This window comes from Heterodontus francisci, chromosome 11 (assembly GCF_036365525.1).
Source record: "Heterodontus francisci isolate sHetFra1 chromosome 11, sHetFra1.hap1, whole genome shotgun sequence".
NCBI classification, from domain to species: Eukaryota; Metazoa; Chordata; class Chondrichthyes; order Heterodontiformes; family Heterodontidae; genus Heterodontus; species Heterodontus francisci.
The window spans coordinates 24,705,684-24,726,636 of record NC_090381.1 but is presented as its reverse complement, the minus strand read 5'-3'; positions in this window follow the sequence as shown (position 1 = coordinate 24,726,636).

Here is a 20,953-nt window from a genome sequence, read left to right as displayed (position 1 = left end):
TCAGGTGAGCAGCTGCCTCATTGTGCCTGGTTTAGATGAGCAGCTGCCTCTTTGTACGTGGTTCAGGTGAGCAGCTACCTCATTGTGGCTGGTTCAGGTGAGCAGCTGCCTCGTTATGGCCGGTTCAGGTGAGCAGCTGCCTCATTGTGCCTGGTTCAGGTGAGTAGCTGCCTCGTTATGGCTGGTTCAGGTGATCAGCTGCCTCTTTGTGCCTGGTTCAGATTAACAGCTGCCTCTTTGTGCCTGGTTCAGGTGAGCAGCTGCCTGTTTGTGCACGGTTCAGGTGAGCAGCTGCCTCTTTGTGCCTGCTTCAGGTGTGCAGCTGCCTCATTGTGGCTGGTTCAGGTGAGCAGCTGCCTCGTTATGGCCGGTTCAGGTTAGCAGCTGCCTCTTTGTGCCTGGTTCAGGTTCGCAGCAGCCTCTTTGTGCCTGGTTCAGGTGAGCAGCTGCCTCGTTGTGACCGGATCAGGTGAGCAGCTGCCTCTTTGTGCACGGTCCAGGTGAGCAGCTGCCTCTTTGTGCCCGGTTCAGGTGAGCAGCTGCCTCGTTATGGACAGTTCAGGTGAGCAGCTGCCTCGTTATGTCCGGTTCAGGTGAGCATCTGCCTCATTGTGCCCGGTTCAGGTGAGTAGCTGCCTCATTGTGCCCGGTTCAGGTGATCAGCTGTCTCGTTATGGCCAGTTCAGGTGAGCAGCCACCTCTTTGTGCCCGGTTCAGGTGAGTAGCTGCCTCATTCTGCCTGGTTCAGGTGAGTAGTTGCCTCTTTGTGCCCGGTTCAGGTGAGCAGCTGCCTCACTGTGCCTGGTTCAGGTGAGCAGCTGCATCCTTGTGCACGGTCCAGGTGAGCAGTTACCTCGTTATGGCCGGTGCAGGTAAGCAGCTGCCTCGTTATTGCCGGTTCAGGTGAGCAGCTGCCTCGTTATGGCCGGTTCAGGTGTGCCGCTGACTCGTTATGGTCAGTTCAGGTGAGCAGCTGCCTCGTTATGGCCGGTTCAGGTGAGCAACTGCATCTTTGTTGCCTGGTTCAGGTGAGCAGATACCTCATTGTGGCTGGTTCAGGTGAGCAACTGCCTCTTTGTGTCTGGTTCAAGTGAGCAGCTGCCTCATTGTGCCTGGTTCAGGTAAGCAGCTGCCTCATTGTGCCTGGTTTAGATGATCAGCTGCCTCTTTGTACGTGGTTCAGGTGAGCAGCTACCTCATTGTGGCTGGTTCAGGTGAGCAGCTGCCTCGTTATGGCCAATTCAGGTGAGCAGCTGCCTCTTTGTGCCCCGTTCAGATGAGCAGCTGCCTCGTTATGGCCAATTCAGGTGAGCAGCTGCCTCTTTGTGCCCGGTTCAGGTGAGCAGCTGCCTCTTTGTGCCCGTTTCAGTTGAGCAGCTGCCTCGCTATGGCCGGTTCAATTGTGCAGCTGACTCGTAATGGCCAGTTCAGGTGAGCAGCTGCCTCGTTATGGCCGGTTCAGGTGAGCAACTGCCTCTTTGTGGCTGGTTCAAGTGAGCAGCTGCCTCTTTGTGCCTGGTTCAGGTGAGCAGCTGCCTCATTGTGCCTGGTTCAGGTAAGCAGCTGCCTCATTGTGCCTGGTTTAGATGAGCATCTGCCTCTTTGTACGTGGTTCAGGTGAGCAGCTACCTCATTGTGGCTGGTTCAGGTGAGCAGCTACCTCATTGTGGCTGGTTCAGGTGAGCAGCTGCCTCATTGTGGCCGGTTCAGGTGAGCAGCTGCCTCATTGTGCCTGGTTCAGGTGAGTAGCTGCCTCGTTATGGCTGGTTCAGGTTACCAGCTGCCTCTTTGTGCCTGGTTCAGATTAACAGCTGCCTCTTTGTGCCTGGTTCAGGTGAGCAGCTGCCTGTTTGTGCACGGTTCAGGTGAGCAGCTGCCTCATTGTGGCTGGTTCAGGTGAGTAGCTGCCTCGTTATGGCCGGTTCAGGTTACCAGCTGCCTCTTTGTGCCTGGTTCAGGTGTGCAGCTGCCTCTTTGTGCCTGGTTCAGGTGAGCAGCTGCCTCTTTGTGCCTGGTCAGGTGTGCAGCTGCCTCATTGTGGCTGGTTCAGGTGAGCAGCTGCCTCGTTATGGCCGGTTCAGGTTAGCAGCTGCCTCTTTGTGCCTGGTTCAGGTGAGCAGCTGCCTCTTTGTGCCTGGTTCAGATGAGCAGCTGCTTCTTTGTGCCCGCTCCAGGTGAGCAGCTGCCTCGTTATGGCCGGTTCAGGTGAACAGCTGCCTCGTTATGGCCAGTTCAGGTGAACAGCTGCTTGTTGTGCCCGGTTAAGGTGAGCAGCTGCCTCGTTATGGCAGGTTCAGGTTAGCAGCAGCCTCTTTCTGCCTGGTTCAGGTGAGCAGCTGCCTCATTGTGCCCGAATCAGGTGAGCAGCTGCCTCATTGTGGCCGGTTCAGGTGAGCAGCTGCCTCATTGTGCCTGGTTCAGGTGAGCATCTGCCTCTTTGTGCACGGTCCAGGTGAGCAGCTGCCTCTTTGTGCCCGGTTCAGGTGAGCAGCTGCCTCGTTATGGACAGTTCAGGTGAGCAGCTGCCTCGTTATGGCCGGTTCAGGTGAGCAGCTGCCTCATTGTGCCCGGTTCAGGTGAGTAGCTGCCTCATTGTGCCCGGTTCAGGTGATCAGCTGTCTCGTTATGGCCAGTTCAGGTGAGCAGCCACCTCTTTGTGCCCGGTTCAGGTGAGTAGCTGCCTCATTCTGCCTGGTTCAGGTGAGTAGTTGCCTCTTTGTGCCCGGTTCAGGTGAGCAGCTGCCTCACTGTGCCTGGTTCAGGTGAGCAGCTGCATCCTTGTGCACGGTCCAGGTGAGCAGTTACCTCGTTATGGCAGGTGCAGGTAAGCAGCTGCCTCGTTATTGCCGGTTCAGGTGAGCAGCTGCCTCGTTATGGCCGGTTCAGGTGAGCCGCTGACTCGTTATGGTCAGTTCAGGTGAGCAGCTGCCTCGTTATGGCCGGTTCAGGTGAGCAACTGCATCTTTGTGCCTGGTTCAGGTGAGCAGCTACCTCATTGTGGCTGGTTCAGGTAAGCAGCTGCCTCATTGTGCCTGGTTTAGATGAGCAGCTGCCTCTTTGTGCCTGGTTCAGGTGAGCAGCTACGTCATTGTGGCTGGTTCAGGTGAGCAGCTGCCTCGTTATGGCCGGTTCATGTGAGCAGCTACCTCGTTGTGCCCGGATCAGGTGAGCAGCTGCCTCATTGTGGCTGGTTCAAGTGTGCAGCTCCCTCTTTGTGCCTGGGTCAGATGAGCAGCTGCCTCATTGTGCCTGGTTCAGGTAAGCAGCTGCCTCGTTATGGCCGGTTCAGGTAAGCAGCTGCCTCGTTATGGCCGGTTCAGGAGAACAGCTGCCTCGTTGTGCCTGGTTCAGGTGAGCAGCTGCCTCTTTGTTCCAGGATCAGGTGAGCAACTGCCTCGTTATGGCCAGTTCAGGTGAACAGCTGCTTGTTGTGCCCGGTTAAGGTGAGCAGCTGTCTCAATGTGCCTGGTTCAGGTGAGCAGCTGGCTCGTTATGGCCGGTTCAGGTTAGCAGCAGCCTCTTTGTGCCTGGTTCAGGTGAGCAGCTGCCTCTTTGTGACCGGATCAGGTGAGCAGCTGCCTCATTGTGGCCGGTTCAGGTGAGCAGCTGGCTCATTGTGCCTGGTTCAGGTGAGCAGCTGCCTCTTTGTGCACGGTCCAGGTGTGCAGCTGCCTCTTTGTGCCCGGTTCAGGTGAGCAGCTGCCTCATTGTGGCTGGTTCAGGTGAGCAGCTGCCTCGATATGGCCAGTTCAGGTGAACAGCTGCCTCTTTGTGCCCGGTCCAGGTGGGAAGCTGCCTCTTTGTGCCCAGATCAAGTGAGCAGCTGCCTCGTTATGGCCAGTTCAGGTGAACAGCTGCCTCTTTGTGCCCGGTTCAGCTGAACAGCTGCCTTGTTGTGCCTGGTTCAGGTGAGCAGCTGCCTCTTTGTGACCGGTTCAGGTGAGCAGCTGCCTCATTGTGGCTGGTTCAGGTGAGCAGCAGCCTCATTGTGGCTGGTTAAGGTGAGCAGCTGCCTCTTTGTTCCCGGATCAGGTGAGCAGCTGCCTCGTTATGGCCAGTTCAGGTGAACAGCTGCTTGTTGTGCCCGGTTAAGGTGAGCAGCTGTCTCAATGTGCCTGGTTCAGGTGAGCAGCTGCCTCGTTATGGCCGGTTCAGGTTAGCAGCAGCCTCTTTCTGCCTGGTTCAGGTGAGCAGCTGCCTCTTTGTGCCCGAATCAGGTGAGCAGCTGCCTCATTGTGGCCGGTTCAGGTGAGCAGCTGCCTCATTGTGCCTGGTTCAGGTGAGCATCTGCCTCTTTGTGCACGGTCCAGGTGAGCAGCTGCCTCTTTGTGCCCGGTTCAGGTGAGCAGCTGCCTCGTTATGGACAGTTCAGGTGAGCAGCTGCCTCGTTATGGCCGGTTCAGGTGAGCAGCTGCCTCATTGTGCCCGGTTCAGGTGAGTAGCTGCCTCATTGTGCCCGGTTCAGGTGATCAGCTGTCTCGTTATGGCCAGTTCAGGTGAGCAGCCACCTCTTTGTGCCCGGTTCAGGTGAGTAGCTGCCTCATTCTGCCTGGTTCAGGTGAGTAGTTGCCTCTTTGTGCCCGGTTCAGGTGAGCAGCTGCCTCACTGTGCCTGGTTCAGGTGAGCAGCTGCATCCTTGTGCACGGTCCAGGTGAGCAGTTACCTCGTTATGGCAGGTGCAGGTAAGCAGCTGCCTCGTTATTGCCGGTTCAGATGAGCAGCTGCCTCGTTATGGCCGGTTCAGGTGAGCAGCTGCCTCGTTATGGCCGGTTCAGGTGAGCCGCTGACTCGTTATGGTCAGTTCAGGTGAGCAGCTGCCTCGTTATGGCCGGTTCAGGTGAGCAACTGCATCTTTGTGCCTGGTTCAGGTGAGCAGCTACCTCATTGTGGCTGGTTCAGGTAAGCAGCTGCCTCATTGTGCCTGGTTTAGATGAGCAGCTGCCTCTTTGTGCCTGGTTCAGGTGAGCAGCTACATCATTGTGGCTGGTTCAGGTGAGCAGCTGCCTCGTTATGGCCGGTTCATGTGAGCAGCTACCTCGTTGTGCCCGGTTCAGGTGAGCAGCTGCCTCTTTGTGCCCGGATCAGGTGAGCAGCTGCCTCATTGTGGCTGGTTCAAGTGTGCAGCTCCCTCTTTGTGCCTGGGTCAGGTGAGCAGCTGCCTCATTGTGCCTGGTTCAGGTAAACAGCTGCCTCGTTCTGGCCGGTTCAGGTAAGCAGCTGCCTCGTTATGGCCGGTTCAGGAGAACAGCTGCCTCGTTGTGCCTGGTTCAGGTGAGCAGCTGCCTCTTTGTTCCAGGATCAGGTGAGCAACTGCCTCGTTATGGCCAGTTCAGGTGAACAGCTGCTTGTTGTGCCGCGTTAAGGTGAGTAGCTGTCTCAATGTGCCTGGTTCAGGTGAGCAGCTGCCTCGTTATGGCCGGTTCACGTTAGCAGCTGCCTCTTTGTGCCTGGTTCAGGTGAGCAGCTGGCTCTTTGTTCACGGTCCAGGTGAGCAGCTGCCTCATTGTGGCTGGTTCAGGTGAGTAGCTGCCTCGTTATGGCCGGTTCAGGTCTGCCGCTGACTCGTTATGGTCAGTTCAGGTGAGCAGCTGCCTCGTTATGGCCGGTTCAGGTGAGCAACTGCATCTTTGTGCCTGGTTCAGGTGAGCAGCTACCTCATTGTGGCTGGTTCAGGTGAACAACTGCCTCTTTGTGGCTGGTTCAAGTCAGCAGCTGCCTCATTGTGCCTGGTTCAGGTAAGCAGCTGCCTCATTGTGCCTGGTTTAGATGAGCAGCTGCCTCTTTGTACGTGGTTCAGGTGAGCAGCTACCTCATTGTGGCTGGTTCAGGTGAGCAGCTGCCTCTTTGTGCCCCCTTCAGATGAGCAGCTGCCTCGTTATGGCCAATTCAGGTGAGCAGCTGCCTCTTTGTGCCCGGTTCAGGTGAGCAGCTGCCTCTTTGTGCCCGTTTCAGTTGAGCAGCTGCCTCGCTATGGCCGGTTCAATTGTGCAGCTGACTCGTAATGGCCAGTTCAGGTGAGCAGCTGCCTCGTTATGGCCGGTTCAGGTGAGCAACTGCCTCTTTGTGGCTGGTTCAAGTGAGCAGCTGCCTCTTTGTGCCTGGTTCAGGTGAGCAGCTGCCTCATTGTGCCTGGTTCAGGTAAGCAGCTGCCTCATTGTGCCTGGTTTAGATGAGCAGCTGCCTCTTTGTACGTGGTTCAGGTGAGCAGCTACCTCATTGTGGCTGGTTCAGGTAAGCAGCTGCCTCGTTATGGCCGGTTCAGGTGAGCAGCTGCCTCATTGTGGCCGGTTCAGGTGAGCAGCTGCCTCATTGTGCCTGGTTCAGGTGAGTAGCTGCCTCGTTATGGCTGGTTCAGGTTACCAGCTGCCTCTTTGTGCCTGGTTCAGATTAACAGCTGCCTCTTTGTGCCTGGTTCAGGTGAGCAGCTGCCTGTTTGTGCACGGTTCAGGTGAGCAGCTGCCTCATTGTGGCTGGTTCAGGTGAGTAGCTGCCTCGTTATGGCCGGTTCAGGTTACCAGCTGCCTCTTTGTGCCTGGTTCAGGTGTGCAGCTGCCTCTTTGTGCCTGGTTCAGGTGAGCAGCTGCCTCTTTGTTCATGGTCCAGGTGAGCAGCTGCCTCATTGTGGCTGGTTCAGGTGAGTAGCTGCCTCGTTATGGCCGGTTCAGGTGTGCCGCTGACTCGTTATGGTCAGTTCAGGTGAGCAGCTGCCTCATTGTGGCCGGTTCAGGTTAGCAGCTGCCTCTTTGTGCCTGGTTCAGGTGAGCAGCTGCCTCTTTGTGCCTGGTTCAGATGAGCAGCTGCTTCTTTGTGCCCGCTCCAGGTGAGCAGCTGCCTCGTTATGGCCGGTTCAGGTAAGCAGCTGCCTCGTTATGGCCGGTTCAGGAGAACAGCTGCCTCATTGTTCCCGGATCAGGTGAGCAGCTGCCTCGTTATGGCCAGTTCAGGTGAACAGCTGCTTGTTGTGCCCGGTTAAGGTTAGCAGCAGCCTCTTTGTGCCTGGTTCAGGTGAGCAGCTGCCTCTTTGTGACCGGATCAGGTGAGCAGCTGCCTCATTGTGGCCGGTTCAGGTGAGCAGCTGCCTCATTGTGCCTGGTTCAGGTGAGCAGCTGCCTCTTTGTGCACGGTCCAGGTGAGCAGCTGCCTCTTTGTGCCATTCAGGTGAGCAGCTGCCTCGTTATGGACAGTTCAGGAGAGCAGCTGCCTCGTTATGGCCAGTTCAGGTGAGCAGCTGCCTCATTGTGCCCGGTTCAGGTGAGCAGCTGCCTCATTGTGCCCGGTTCAGGTGATCAGCTGTCTCGTTATGGCCAGTTCAGGTGAGCAGCCACCTCTTTGTGCCCGGTTCAGGTGAGTAGCTGCCTCATTCTGCCTGGTTCAGGTGAGTAGTTGCCTCTTTGTGCCCGGTTCAGGTGAGCAGCTGCCTCACTGTGCCTGGTTCAGGTGAGCAGCTGCATCCTTGTGCACGGTCCAGGTGAGCAGTTACCTCGTTACGGCCGATGCAGGTAAGCAGCTGCCTCGTTATTGCCGGTTCAGGTGAGCAGCTGTCTCAATGTGCCTGGTTCAGGTGAGCAGCTGGCTCGTTATGGCCGGTTCAGGTTAGCAGCAGCCTCTTTGTGCCTGGTTCAGGTGAGCAGCTGCTTCTTTGTGGCTGGTTGAGGTGAGCAGCTGGCTCGTTATGGCCAGTTCAGGTGAACAGCTGCCTCGTTGTGCCCGGTTCAGGTGAGCAGCTGCGTCGTTGTGCCCGGTTCAGGTGAGCAGCTGCCTCGTTGTGCCTGGTTCAGGTGAGCAGCTGCCTCATTGTGGCTGGTTCAGGTGAGCAGCTGCCTCGTTATGGCCGGTTCATGTGAGCAGCTGCCTCTTTGTGCCCGGTTCAGGTGAGCAGCTGCCTCATTGTGGCTGGTTCATGTGAGCAGCTGCCTCTTTGTGGCTGGTTCATGTGTGCAGCTCCCTCTTTGTGCCTGGTTCAGGTGAACAGCTGCCTCTTTGTGCCCGGTTCAGGTGAGCAGCTGCCTCTTTGTGCCCAGATCAAGTGAGCAGCTGCCTCGTTATGGCCAGTTCAGGTGAACAGCTGCCTCTTTGTGCCCGGTTCAGCTGAACAGCTGCCTTGTTGTGCCTGGTTCAGGTGAGCAGCTGCCTCTTTGTGCCTGGTTCAGGTGAGCAGCTGCCTCATTGTGGCTGGTTCAGGTGAGCAGCAGCCTCATTTTGGCTGGTTAAGGTGAGCAGCTGCCTCTTTGTGCACGGTGCAGGTGAGCAGCTGCCTCTTTGTGCCCAGTCCAGGTAAGCAGCTACCTCGTTGTGCCCGCTTCAGGTGAGCAGCAGCCTCTATGTGCCCGGTTCAGGTGAGCAGCTGCCTCGTTATGGCCAGTTCAGGTGAGCAGCTGCCTCGTTATGGCCGGTTCAGGTGAGCAGCTGCCTCATTGTGCCTGGTTCAGGTGAGTAGCTGCCTCATTGTGCCCGGTTCAGGTGAGCAGCTGCCAATTTGTGCCCGGTTCAGGTGAGCAGCTGCCTCTTTGTGCCCGTTTCAATTGTGCAGCTGACTCGTAATGGCCAGTTCAGGTGAGCAGCTGCCTCGTTATGGCCGGTTCAGGTGAGCAACTGCCTCTTTGTGCCAGGTTCAGGTGAGCAGCTGCCTCTTTGTGCCCGGTTCAGCTGAGCAGCTGCCTCGCTGTGCCAGGTTCAGGTGAGCAGCTGCCTCTTTGTCCCCAATGCAGGTTAGCAGCTGCCACGTTATGGCCGGTTCAGGTAAGCAGCTGCCTCGTTATGGCAGATTCAGGTGAACAGCTGCCTCGTTGTCCCTGGTTCAGGTGAGCAGCTGTCTCTTTGTGCCTCGTTCAGATGAGCAGCTGCATCGTTGTGCCTTGTTCAGGTGAGCAGCTGCCTCGTTATGGCCGGATCAGGTGAGCAGCTGCCTCTTTGTGCACGGTTCAGGTGAGCAGCTGCCTCTTTGTGCACGGTTCAGGTGAGCAGCTGCCTCATTGTGCCTGGTTCAGGTGAGCAGCTGCCTCGTTATGGCCGGTTCTGGTTAGCAGCTGCCTCGTTGTGACGGTTCAGGTGAGCAGCTGCGTCTTTGTGCACGGTTCAGGTGATTCAGCTGCCTCGTTGTGCCTGGTTCAGGTGAGAAGCTGCTTGTTGTGCCCGGTTAAGGTGAGCAGCTGCCTCTTTGTGCCTGGTTCAGGTGAGCAGCTGCCTCTTTGTGCACAGTCCAGGTGAACAGCTGCCTCTTTGTGCCCCGTCCAGGTGAGCAGCTACCTCGTTGTGCCCGGATCAGGTGAGCAGCTGCCACGTTATGGTCGGTCCAGGCGAGCAGCTGCCTCCTTGTGCCCGGTCCAGGTGAGCAGCTGCCTCTTTGTGCCTGGTTCAAGTGAGCAGCTACTTCGTTATGGCCAGTTCAGGTGAGCAACTGCCTCTTTGTGCCTGGTTCAGGTGAGCAGTTGCCTCTTTGTCCCCGGTCCACATGAGCAGCTGCCTCGTTATGGCTGGTTCAGGTGAGCAGATGCCTCGTTGTGCCTGGTTCAGGTGAGCAGCTGCCTTATTGTGGCTGGTTCAGGTGAGCAGCTGCCTCTTTGTGCCCAGTGCAGGTGAGCAGCTACCTCGTTGTGCCCGATTCATGTGAGCAGCTGCCTCGTTATGGCCGGTCCAGGTGAGCAGCTGCCTCTTTGTGCACAGTCAAGGCGAGCAGCTGCCTCTTTGTGCCCAGTCCAGGTGAGCAGCTACCTCATTGTGCCCGGTTCAGGTGAGCAGCTGCCTCGTTATGGCCGGTCCAGGTGAGCAGCTGCCTCTTTGTGCACAGTCAAGGCGAGCAGCTGCCTCTTTGTGCCCGGTCTAGGTGAGCAGCTGCCTCTTGTCGCCCTTTTCAGGTGAGCAGCTACCTCGTTATGGCCAGTTCAGGTGAACAGCTGCCTCTTTGTGCCCGGATCAGGTGAGCAGCTGCCTCGTTATGGCCGCTTCAGATAAGCAGCTGCCTCGCTATGCCCGGTCCAGTTGAACAGCTGCGTCTTTGTGCCTGGTTCAGGTGAGCAGCTGCCTCATTGTGGCTGGTTCAGGTGAGCAGCTGCCTCATTGTGGCTGGTTGAGGTGAGCAGCTGCTTCATTGTGGCTGGTTCAGGTGAGCAGCTGCCTCTTTGTGCACGGTGCAGGTGAGCAGCTGCCTCTTTGTGCCCAGTCCAGGTGAGCAGCTGCCTCTTTGTGCACGGTGCAGGTGAGCAGCAGCCTCTTTGTGCCCAGTCCAGGTGAGCAGTCGCCTCATTGTGGCTGGTTGAGGTGAGCAGCTGCCTCATTGTGCCTGTTTCAGATGAGCAGCTGCCTCATTGTGGCTGGTTCAGGTGAGCAGCTGCCTCTTTGTGCACGGTTCATGTGAACAGCTGCCTCTTTGTGCCCCGTCCAGGTGAGCAACTACCTCATTGTGCCCGGTTCAGGTGAGCAGCTACCTCGTTTTGCCTGGTTCAGGTGAGCAGCTGCCTCCTTGTGCCCGGTCCAGGTGAGCAGCTGCCTCTTTGTGCACGGTTCAGGTGAGCAGCTGCCTCGTTGTGCCTGGTTCAGGTGAGCAGCTGCCTCGTTAAGGCCTGTTCAGGTGAACAGCTGCCTCTTTGTGCCTGGTTCAGATGAGCAGCTGCCTCTTTGTGCCCGGTTCAGGTGAGCAGCTGCCTCGTTATGGCCGGCTCAGGTGAACACCTGCCTCTTTGTGCACGGTTCAGGTGAGCAGCTGCCTCTTTGTGCACGGTTCAGGTGAGCAGCTGCCTCGTTATGGCCGGTTCTGGTTAGCAGCTGCCTCGTTGTGACGGTTCAGGTGAGCAGCTGCGTCTTTGTGCACGGTTCAGGTGATTCAGCTGCCTCGTTGTGCCTGGTTCAGGTGAGCAGCTGCCTCGTTATGGCCGGATCAGGTGAGCAGCTGCCTCTTTGTGCACGGTTCAGGTGAGCAGCTGCCTCTTTGTGCACGGTTCAGGTGAGCAGCTGCCTCATTGTGGCTGGTTCAGGTGAGCAGCTGCCTCGTTATGGCCGGTTCTGGTTAGCAGCTGCCTCGTTGTGACGGCTCAGGTGAGCAGCTGCGTCTTTGTGCACGGTTCAGGTGATTCAGCTGCCTCGTTGTGCCTGGTTCAGGTGAGAAGCTGCTTGTTGTGCCCGGTTAAGGTGAGCAGCTGCCTCTTTGTGCCTGGTTCAGGTGAGCAGCTGCCTCTTTGTGCACGGTCCAGGTGAACAGCTGCCTCTTTGTGCCCCGTCCAGGTGAGCAGCTACCTCGTTGTGCCCGGTTCAGGTGAGCAGCTGCCACGTTATGGTCGGTCCAGGCGAGCAGCTGCCTCCTTGTGCCCGGTCCAGGTGAGCAGCTGCCTCTTTGTGCCCGGTTCAAGTGAGCAGCTACTTCGTTATGGCCAGTTCAGGTGAGCAACTGCCTCTTTGTGCCTGGTTCAGGTGAGCAGTTGCCTCTTTGTCCACAGTCCACATGATCAGCTGCCTCGTTATGGCTGGTTCAGGTGAGCAGATGCCTCGTTGTGCCTGGTTCAGGTGAGCAGCTGCCTCATTGTGGCTGGTTCAGGTAAGCAGCTGCCTCATTGTGGCTGGTTCAGGTGAGCAGCTGCCTCTTTGTGCCCAGTGCAGGTGAGCAGCTACCTCGTTGTGCCCGATTCATGTGAGCAGCTGCCTCGTTATGGCCGGTCCAGGTGAGCAGCTGCCTCTTTGTGCACAGTCAAGGCGAGCAGCTGCCTCTTTGTGCCCAGTCCAGGTGAGCAGCTACCTCATTGTGCCCGGTTCAGGTGAGCAGCTGCCTCGTTATGGCCGGTCCAGGTGAGCAGCTGCCTCTTTGTGCACAGTCAAGGCGAGCAGCTGCCTCTTTGTGCCCGGTCCAGGTGAGCAGCTGCCTCTTTGCGCCCTTTTCAGGTGAGCAGCTACCTCATTATGGCCAGTTCAGGTGAACAGCTGCCTCTTTGTGCCCGGATCAGGTGAGCAGCTGCCTCGTTATGGCCGCTTCAGATAAGCAGCTGCCTCGCTATGGCCGGTCCAGTTGAACAGTTGCGTCTTTGTGCCTGGTTCAGGTGAGCAGCTGCCTCATCGTGGCTGGTTGAGGTGAGCAGCTGCCTCATTGTGGCTGGTTGAGGTGAGCAGCTGCCTCATTGTGGCTGGTTCAGGTGAGCAGCTGCCTCATTGTGGCTGGTTGAGGTGAGCAGCTGCTTCATTGTGGCTGGTTCAGGTGAGCAGCTGCCTCATTGTGCACGGTGCAGGTGAGCAGCTGCCTCTTTGTGCCCAGTCCAGGTGAGCAGCTGCCTCTTTGTGCACGGTGCAGGTGAGCAGCAGCCTCTTTGTGCACGGTTCTTGTGAACAGCTGCCTCTTTGTGCCCCGTCCAGGTGAGCAACTACCTCGTTGTGCCCGGTTCAGGTGAGCAGCTACCTCGTTTGGCCTGGTTCAGGTGAGCAGCTGCCTCGTTGTGGTCGGTCCAGGCGAGCAGCTGCCTCCTTGTGCCCGGTTCATGTCAGCAGCTGCCTCGTTATGGCCAGTTCAGGTGAACAACTGCCTCTTTGTGCACGGTTCAGGTGAGCAGCTGCCTCGTTGTGCCTGGTTAAGGTGAGCAGCTGCCTCTTTATAGCCGGTCCAGGTGAGCAGCTGCCTCGTTATGGCTGGTTCAGGTAAGCAGCTGCCTCGTTAAGGCCTGTTCAGGTGAACAACTGCCTCTTTGTGCACGGTTCAGGTGAGCAGCTGCCTCATTGTGGCTGGTTCAGGTGAGCAGCAGCCTCATTGTGGCTGGTTAAGGTGAGCAGCTGCCTCTTTGTGCACGGTGCAGGTGAGCAGCTGCCTCTTTGTGCCCAGCCCAGGTAAGCAGCTACCTCGTTGTGCCCGGTTCAGGTGAGCAGCTGCCTCTATGTGCCCGGTTCAGGTGAGCAACTGCCTCGTTATGGCCAGTTCAGGTGGGCAGCTGCCTCGTTATGGCCGGTTCAGGTGAGCAGCTGCCTCATTGTGCCCGGTTCAGGTGAGTAGCTGCCTCATTTTGCCCGGTTCAGGGGATCAGCTGTCTCGTTCTGGCCAGTTCAGGTGAGCAGCCACTTCATTGTGCCCGGTTCAGGTGAGCAGCTGCCTCATTGTGCCTGGTTCAGGTGAGTAGCTTCCTCATTGTGCCTGGTTCAGGTGAGCAGCTGCCTCTTTGTGCCCAGTCCAGGTAAGCAGCTACCTCGTTGTGCCCGGTTCAGGTGAGCAGCTGCCTCTATGTGCCCGGTTCAGGTGAGCAGCTGCCTCGTTATGGCCAGTTCAGGGGATCAGCTGTCTCGTTTTGGCCAGTTCAGGTGAATAGCTAACTCTTTGTGCCCGATTCATGTGAGCAGCTGCCTCATTGTGACCAGTTCAGGTGAGCAGCTGCCTCGTTATGGCCAGTTCAGGTGAACAGCTGCATCTTTGTGCCCGGTCCAGGTGAGCAGCTGCCTCATCGTGGCTGGTTCAGGTGAGCAGCTGCCTCGTTATGGCCAGTTCAGGTGAACAGCTGCCTCTTTGTGCCCACTCCAGGTGAGCAGCTGCCTCATCGTGGCTGGTTCAGGTGAGCAGCTGCTTCTTTGTGCCCAGTCCAGGTGAGCAGCTGCCTCTGTGCACGGTGCAGGTGAGCAGCAGCCTCTTTGTGCCCAGTCCAGGTGAGCAGTCGCCTCATTGTGGCTGGTTGAGGTGAGCAGCTGCCTCATTGTGCCTGTTTCACATGAGCAGCTGCCTCATTGTGGCTGGTTCAGGTGAGCAGCTGCCTCTTTGTGCACGGTGCAGGTGAGCAACTACCTCGTTGTGCCCGGTTCAGGTGAGCAGCTGCCTCGTTATGGTCGGTCCAGGCGAGCAGCTGCCTCCTTGTGCCCGGTCCAGGTGAGCAGCTGCCTCTTTGTGCCCGGTTCAGGTGAGCAGCTACCTCGTTGTGCCTGGTTCAGGTGAGCAGCTGCCTCGTTGTGGTCGGTCCAGGCGAGCAGCTGCCTCCTTGTGCCCGGTCCAGGTGAGCAGCTGCCTCTTTGTGCCCGGTTCATGTGAGCAGCTGCCTCGTTATGGCCAGTTCAGGTGAACAGCTGCCTCTTTGTGCACGGTTCAGGTGAGCAGCTGCCTCGTTGTGCCTGGTTCATGTGAGCAGCTGCCTCTTTATAGCCGGTCCAGGTGAGCAGCTGCCTCGTTATGGCTGGTTCAGGTAAGCAGCTGCCTCGTTAAGGCCTGTTCAGGTGAACAGCTGCCTCTTTGTGCACGGTTCAGGTGAGCAGCTGCCTCGTTTTGGCCGGTTCAGGTGAGCAGCTGCCTCGTTGTGCCTGGTTCAGGTGAGCAGCTGCCTCTTTATAGCCGGTCCAGGTGAGCAGCTGCCTCGTTATGGCTGGTTCAGGTAAGCAGCTGCCTCGTTAAGGCCTGTTCAGGTGAACAGCTGCCTCTTTGTGCCCGGTTCAGCTGAGCAGCTGCCTCATTGTGGCTGGTTCAGGTGAGCAGCTGCCTCTTTGTGCACGGTGCAGGTGAGCAGCTGCCTCTTTGTGCCCACTCCAGGTGAGCAGCTGCCTCATAGTGGCTGGTTCAGGTGAGCAGCTGCCTCGTTATGGCCAGTTCAGGTGAACAGCTGCCTCTTTGTGCCAGGCCCAGGTGAGCAGCTGCCTCTTTGTGCCCGGTCCAGGTGAGCAGCTGCCTCGTTATGGCCGGTTCAGGTAAGCAGCTGCCTCGTTATGGCTAGTTCAGGTGAACAGCTGCCTCTTTGTGCCCAGTCCAGGTGAGCAGCTGCCTCGTTATGGCCGGTTCAGGTAAGCAGCTGCCTCGTTATGGCTAGTTCAGGTGATCAGCTGCCTCGTTGTGCCTGGTTCAGGTGAGTAGCTGCCTCATTGTGCCCGGTTCAGGGGATCAGCTGTCTCGTTATGGCCAGTTCAGGTGAGCAGCCACCTCATTGTGCGCGGTTCAGGTGAGCAGCTGTCTCATTGTGCCCGGTTCAGGTGAGTAGCTTCCTCATTGTGCCTGGTTCAGGTGAGTAGCTGCCTCATTGTGCCCGGTTCAGGGGATCAGCTGTCTCGGTATGGCCAGTTCAGGTGAGTAGCTGCCTCTTTGTGCCCGATTCATGTGAGCAGCTGCCTCATTGTGCCTAGTTCAGGTGAGCAGCTGCCTCTTTGTGCCAGGTCCACATGAGCAGCTGCCTCGTTATGGCTGGTTCAGGTGAGCAGATGCCTCATTGTGCCTGGTTCAGGTGAGCAGCTGCCTCATTGTGGCTGGTTCAGGTGAGCAGCTGCCTCATTGTGGCTGGTTCAGGTGAGCAGCTGCCTCTTTGTGCCCAGTCCAGGTGAGCAGCTACCTCGTTGTGCCCGATTCATGTGAGCAGCTGCCTCGTTATGGCCGGTTCAGGTGAGCAGCTGCCTCGTTATGGTCGGTCCAGGCGAGCAGCTGCCTCCTTGTGCCCGGTCCAGGTGAGCAGCTGCCTCTTTGTGCCCGGTTCAGGTGAGCAGCTACCTCGTTGTGCCTGGTTCAGGTGAGCAGTTGCCTCGTTGTGGTCGGTCCAGGCGAGCAGCTGCCTCCTTGTGCCCGGTCCAGGTGAGCAGCTGCCTCTTTGTGCCCGGTTCATGTGAGCAGCTGCCTCGTTATGGCCAGTTCAGGTGAACAGCTGCCTCTTTGTGCACGGTTCAGGTGAGCAGCTGCCTCGTTGTGCCTGGTTCAGGTGAGCAGCTGCCTCTTTATAGCCGGTCCAGGTGAGCAGCTGCCTCGTTATGGCTGGTTCAGGTAAGCAGCTGCCTCGTTAAGGCCTGTTCAGGTGAACAGCTGCCTCTTTGTGCCCGGTTCAGGTGAGCAGCTGCCTCTTTGTGCCCAGATCAAGTGAGCAGCTGCCTCGTTATGGCCAGTTCAGGTGAACAGCTGCCTCTTTGTGCCCGGTTCAGCTGAACAGCTGCCTTGTTGTGCCTGGTTCAGGTGAGCAGCTGCCTCTTTGTGCCTGGTTCAGGTGAGCAGCTGCCTCATTGTGGCTGGTTCAGGTGAGCAGCAGCCTCATTTTGGCTGGTTAAGGTGAGCAGCTGCCTCTTTGTGCACGGTGCAGGTGAGCAGCTGCCTCTTTGTGCCCAGTCCAGGTAAGCAGCTACCTCGTTGTGCCCGCTTCAGGTGAGCAGCAGCCTCTATGTGCCCGGTTCAGGTGAGCAGCTGCCTCGTTATGGCCAGTTCAGGTGAGCAGCTGCCTCGTTATGGCCGGTTCAGGTGAGCAGCTGCCTCATTGTGCCTGGTTCAGGTGAGTAGCTGCCTCATTGTGCCCGGTTCAGGTGAGCAGCTGCCAATTTGTGCCCGGTTCAGGTGAGCAGCTGCCTCTTTGTGCCCGTTTCAATTGTGCAGCTGACTCGTAATGGCCAGTTCAGGTGAGCAGCTGCCTCGTTATGGCCGGTTCAGGTGAGCAACTGCCTCTTTGTGCCAGGTTCAGGTGAGCAGCTGCCTCTTTGTGCCCGGTTCAGCTGAGCAGCTGCCTCGCTGTGCCAGGTTCAGGTGAGCAGCTGCCTCTTTGTCCCCAATGCAGGTTAGCAGCTGCCACGTTATGGCCGGTTCAGGTAAGCAGCTGCCTCGTTATGGCAGATTCAGGTGAACAGCTGCCTCGTTGTCCCTGGTTCAGGTGAGCAGCTGTCTCTTTGTGCCTCGTTCAGATGAGCAGCTGCATCGTTGTGCCTTGTTCAGGTGAGCAGCTGCCTCGTTATGGCCGGATCAGGTGAGCAGCTGCCTCTTTGTGCACGGTTCAGGTGAGCAGCTGCCTCTTTGTGCACGGTTCAGGTGAGCAGCTGCCTCATTGTGCCTGGTTCAGGTGAGCAGCTGCCTCGTTATGGCCGGTTCTGGTTAGCAGCTGCCTCGTTGTGACGGTTCAGGTGAGCAGCTGCGTCTTTGTGCACGGTTCAGGTGATTCAGCTGCCTCGTTGTGCCTGGTTCAGGTGAGAAGCTGCTTGTTGTGCCCGGTTAAGGTGAGCAGCTGCCTCTTTGTGCCTGGTTCAGGTGAGCAGCTGCCTCTTTGTGCACAGTCCAGGTGAACAGCTGCCTCTTTGTGCCCCGTCCAGGTGAGCAGCTACCTCGTTGTGCCCGGATCAGGTGAGCAGCTGCCACGTTATGGTCGGTCCAGGCGAGCAGCTGCCTCCTTGTGCCCGGTCCAGGTGAGCAGCTGCCTCTTTGTGCCTGGTTCAAGTGAGCAGCTACTTCGTTATGGCCAGTTCAGGTGAGCAACTGCCTCTTTGTGCCTGGTTCAGGTGAGCAGTTGCCTCTTTGTCCCCGGTCCACATGAGCAGCTGCCTCGTTATGGCTGGTTCAGGTGAGCAGATGCCTCGTTGTGCCTGGTTCAGGTGAGCAGCTGCCTTATTGTGGCTGGTTCAGGTGAGCAGCTGCCTCTTTGTGCCCAGTGCAGGTGAGCAGCTACCTCGTTGTGCCCGATTCATGTGAGCAGCTGCCTCGTTATGGCCGGTCCAGGTGAGCAGCTGCCTCTTTGTGCACAGTCAAGGCGAGCAGCTGCCTCTTTGTGCCCAGTCCAGGTGAGCAGCTACCTCATTGTGCCCGGTTCAGGTGAGCAGCTGCCTCGTTATGGCCGGTCCAGGTGAGCAGCTGCCTCTTTGTGCACAGTCAAGGCGAGCAGCTGCCTCTTTGTGCCCGGTCTAGGTGAGCAGCTGCCTCTTGTCGCCCTTTTCAGGTGAGCAGCTACCTCGTTATGGCCAGTTCAGGTGAACAGCTGCCTCTTTGTGCCCGGATCAGGTGAGCAGCTGCCTCGTTATGGCCGCTTCAGATAAGCAGCTGCCTCGCTATGCCCGGTCCAGTTGAACAGCTGCGTCTTTGTGCCTGGTTCAGGTGAGCAGCTGCCTCATTGTGGCTGGTTCAGGTGAGCAGCTGCCTCATTGTGGCTGGTTGAGGTGAGCAGCTGCTTCATTGTGGCTGGTTCAGGTGAGCAGCTGCCTCTTTGTGCACGGTGCAGGTGAGCAGCTGCCTCTTTGTGCCCAGTCCAGGTGAGCAGCTGCCTCTTTGTGCACGGTGCAGGTGAGCAGCAGCCTCTTTGTGCCCAGTCCAGGTGAGCAGTCGCCTCATTGTGGCTGGTTGAGGTGAGCAGCTGCCTCATTGTGCCTGTTTCAGATGAGCAGCTGCCTCATTGTGGCTGGTTCAGGTGAGCAGCTGCCTCTTTGTGCACGGTTCATGTGAACAGCTGCCTCTTTGTGCCCCGTCCAGGTGAGCAACTACCTCATTGTGCCCGGTTCAGGTGAGCAGCTACCTCGTTTTGCCTGGTTCAGGTGAGCAGCTGCCTCCTTGTGCCCGGTCCAGGTGAGCAGCTGCCTCTTTGTGCACGGTTCAGGTGAGCAGCTGCCTCGTTGTGCCTGGTTCAGGTGAGCAGCTGCCTCGTTAAGGCCTGTTCAGGTGAACAGCTGCCTCTTTGTGCCTGGTTCAGATGAGCAGCTGCCTCTTTGTGCCCGGTTCAGGTGAGCAGCTGCCTCGTTATGGCCGGCTCAGGTGAACACCTGCCTCTTTGTGCACGGTTCAGGTGAGCAGCTGCCTCTTTGTGCACGGTTCAGGTGAGCAGCTGCCTCGTTATGGCCGGTTCTGGTTAGCAGCTGCCTCGTTGTGACGGTTCAGGTGAGCAGCTGCGTCTTTGTGCACGGTTCAGGTGATTCAGCTGCCTCGTTGTGCCTGGTTCAGGTGAGCAGCTGCCTCGTTATGGCCGGATCAGGTGAGCAGCTGCCTCTTTGTGCACGGTTCAGGTGAGCAGCTGCCTCTTTGTGCACGGTTCAGGTGAGCAGCTGCCTCATTGTGGCTGGTTCAGGTGAGCAGCTGCCTCGTTATGGCCGGTTCTGGTTAGCAGCTGCCTCGTTGTGACGGCTCAGGTGAGCAGCTGCGTCTTTGTGCACGGTTCAGGTGATTCAGCTGCCTCGTTGTGCCTGGTTCAGGTGAGAAGCTGCTTGTTGTGCCCGGTTAAGGTGAGCAGCTGCCTCTTTGTGCCTGGTTCAGGTGAGCAGCTGCCTCTTTGTGCACGGTCCAGGTGAACAGCTGCCTCTTTGTGCCCCGTCCAGGTGAGCAGCTACCTCGTTGTGCCCGGTTCAGGTGAGCAGCTGCCACGTTATGGTCGGTCCAGGCGAGCAGCTGCCTCCTTGTGCCCGGTCCAGGTGAGCAGCTGCCTCTTTGTGCCCGGTTCAAGTGAGCAGCTACTTCGTTATGGCCAGTTCAGGTGAGCAACTGCCTCTTTGTGCCTGGTTCAGGTGAGCAGTTGCCTCTTTGTCCACAGTCCACATGATCAGCTGCCTCGTTATGGCTGGTTCAGGTGAGCAGATGCCTCGTTGTGCCTGGTTCAGGTGAGCAGCTGCCTCATTGTGGCTGGTTCAGGTAAGCAGCTGCCTCATTGTGGCTGGTTCAGGTGAGCAGCTGCCTCTTTGTGCCCAGTGCAGGTGAGCAGCTACCTCGTTGTGCCCGATTCATGTGAGCAGCTGCCTCGTTATGGCCGGTCCAGGTGAGCAGCTGCCTCTTTGTGCACAGTCAAGGCGAGCAGCTGCCTCTTTGTGCCCAGTCCAGGTGAGCAGCTACCTCATTGTGCCCGGTTCAGGTGAGCAGCTGCCTCGTTATGGCCGGTCCAGGTGAGCAGCTGCCTCTTTGTGCACAGTCAAGGCGAGCAGCTGCCTCTTTGTGCCCGGTCCAGGTGAGCAGCTGCCTCTTTGCGCCCTTTTCAGGTGAGCAGCTACCTCATTATGGCCAGTTCAGGTGAACAGCTGCCTCTTTGTGCCCGGATCAGGTGAGCAGCTGCCTCGTTATGGCCGCTTCAGATAAGCAGCTGCCTCGCTATGGCCGGTCCAGTTGAACAGTTGCGTCTTTGTGCCTGGTTCAGGTGAGCAGCTGCCTCATCGTGGCTGGTTGAGGTGAGCAGCTGCCTCATTGTGGCTGGTTGAGGTGAGCAGCTGCCTCATTGTGGCTGGTTCAGGTGAGCAGCTGCCTCATTGTGGCTGGTTGAGGTGAGCAGCTGCTTCATTGTGGCTGGTTCAGGTGAGCAGCTGCCTCATTGTGCACGGTGCAGGTGAGCAGCTGCCTCTTTGTGCCCAGTCCAGGTGAGCAGCTGCCTCTTTGTGCACGGTGCAGGTGAGCAGCAGCCTCTTTGTGCACGGTTCTTGTGAACAGCTGCCTCTTTGTGCCCCGTCCAGGTGAGCAACTACCTCGTTGTGCCCGGTTCAGGTGAGCAGCTACCTCGTTTGGCCTGGTTCAGGTGAGCAGCTGCCTCGTTGTGGTCGGTCCAGGCGAGCAGCTGCCTCCTTGTGCCCGGTTCATGTCAGCAGCTGCCTCGTTATGGCCAGTTCAGGTGAACAACTGCCTCTTTGTGCACGGTTCAGGTGAGCAGCTGCCTCGTTGTGCCTGGTTAAGGTGAGCAGCTGCCTCTTTATAGCCGGTCCAGGTGAGCAGCTGCCTCGTTATGGCTGGTTCAGGTAAGCAGCTGCCTCGTTAAGGCCTGTTCAGGTGAACAACTGCCTCTTTGTGCACGGTTCAGGTGAGCAGCTGCCTCATTGTGGCTGGTTCAGGTGAGCAGCAGCCTCATTGTGGCTGGTTAAGGTGAGCAGCTGCCTCTTTGTGCACGGTGCAGGTGAGCAGCTGCCTCTTTGTGCCCAGCCCAGGTAAGCAGCTACCTCGTTGTGCCCGGTTCAGGTGAGCAGCTGCCTCTATGTGCCCGGTTCAGGTGAGCAACTGCCTCGTTATGGCCAGTTCAGGTGGGCAGCTGCCTCGTTATGGCCGGTTCAGGTGAGCAGCTGCCTCATTGTGCCCGGTTCAGGTGAGTAGCTGCCTCATTTTGCCCGGTTCAGGGGATCAGCTGTCTCGTTCTGGCCAGTTCAGGTGAGCAGCCACTTCATTGTGCCCGGTTCAGGTGAGCAGCTGCCTCATTGTGCCTGGTTCAGGTGAGTAGCTTCCTCATTGTGCCTGGTTCAGGTGAGCAGCTGCCTCTTTGTGCCCAGTCCAGGTAAGCAGCTACCTCGTTGTGCCCGGTTCAGGTGAGCAGCTGCCTCTATGTGCCCGGTTCAGGTGAGC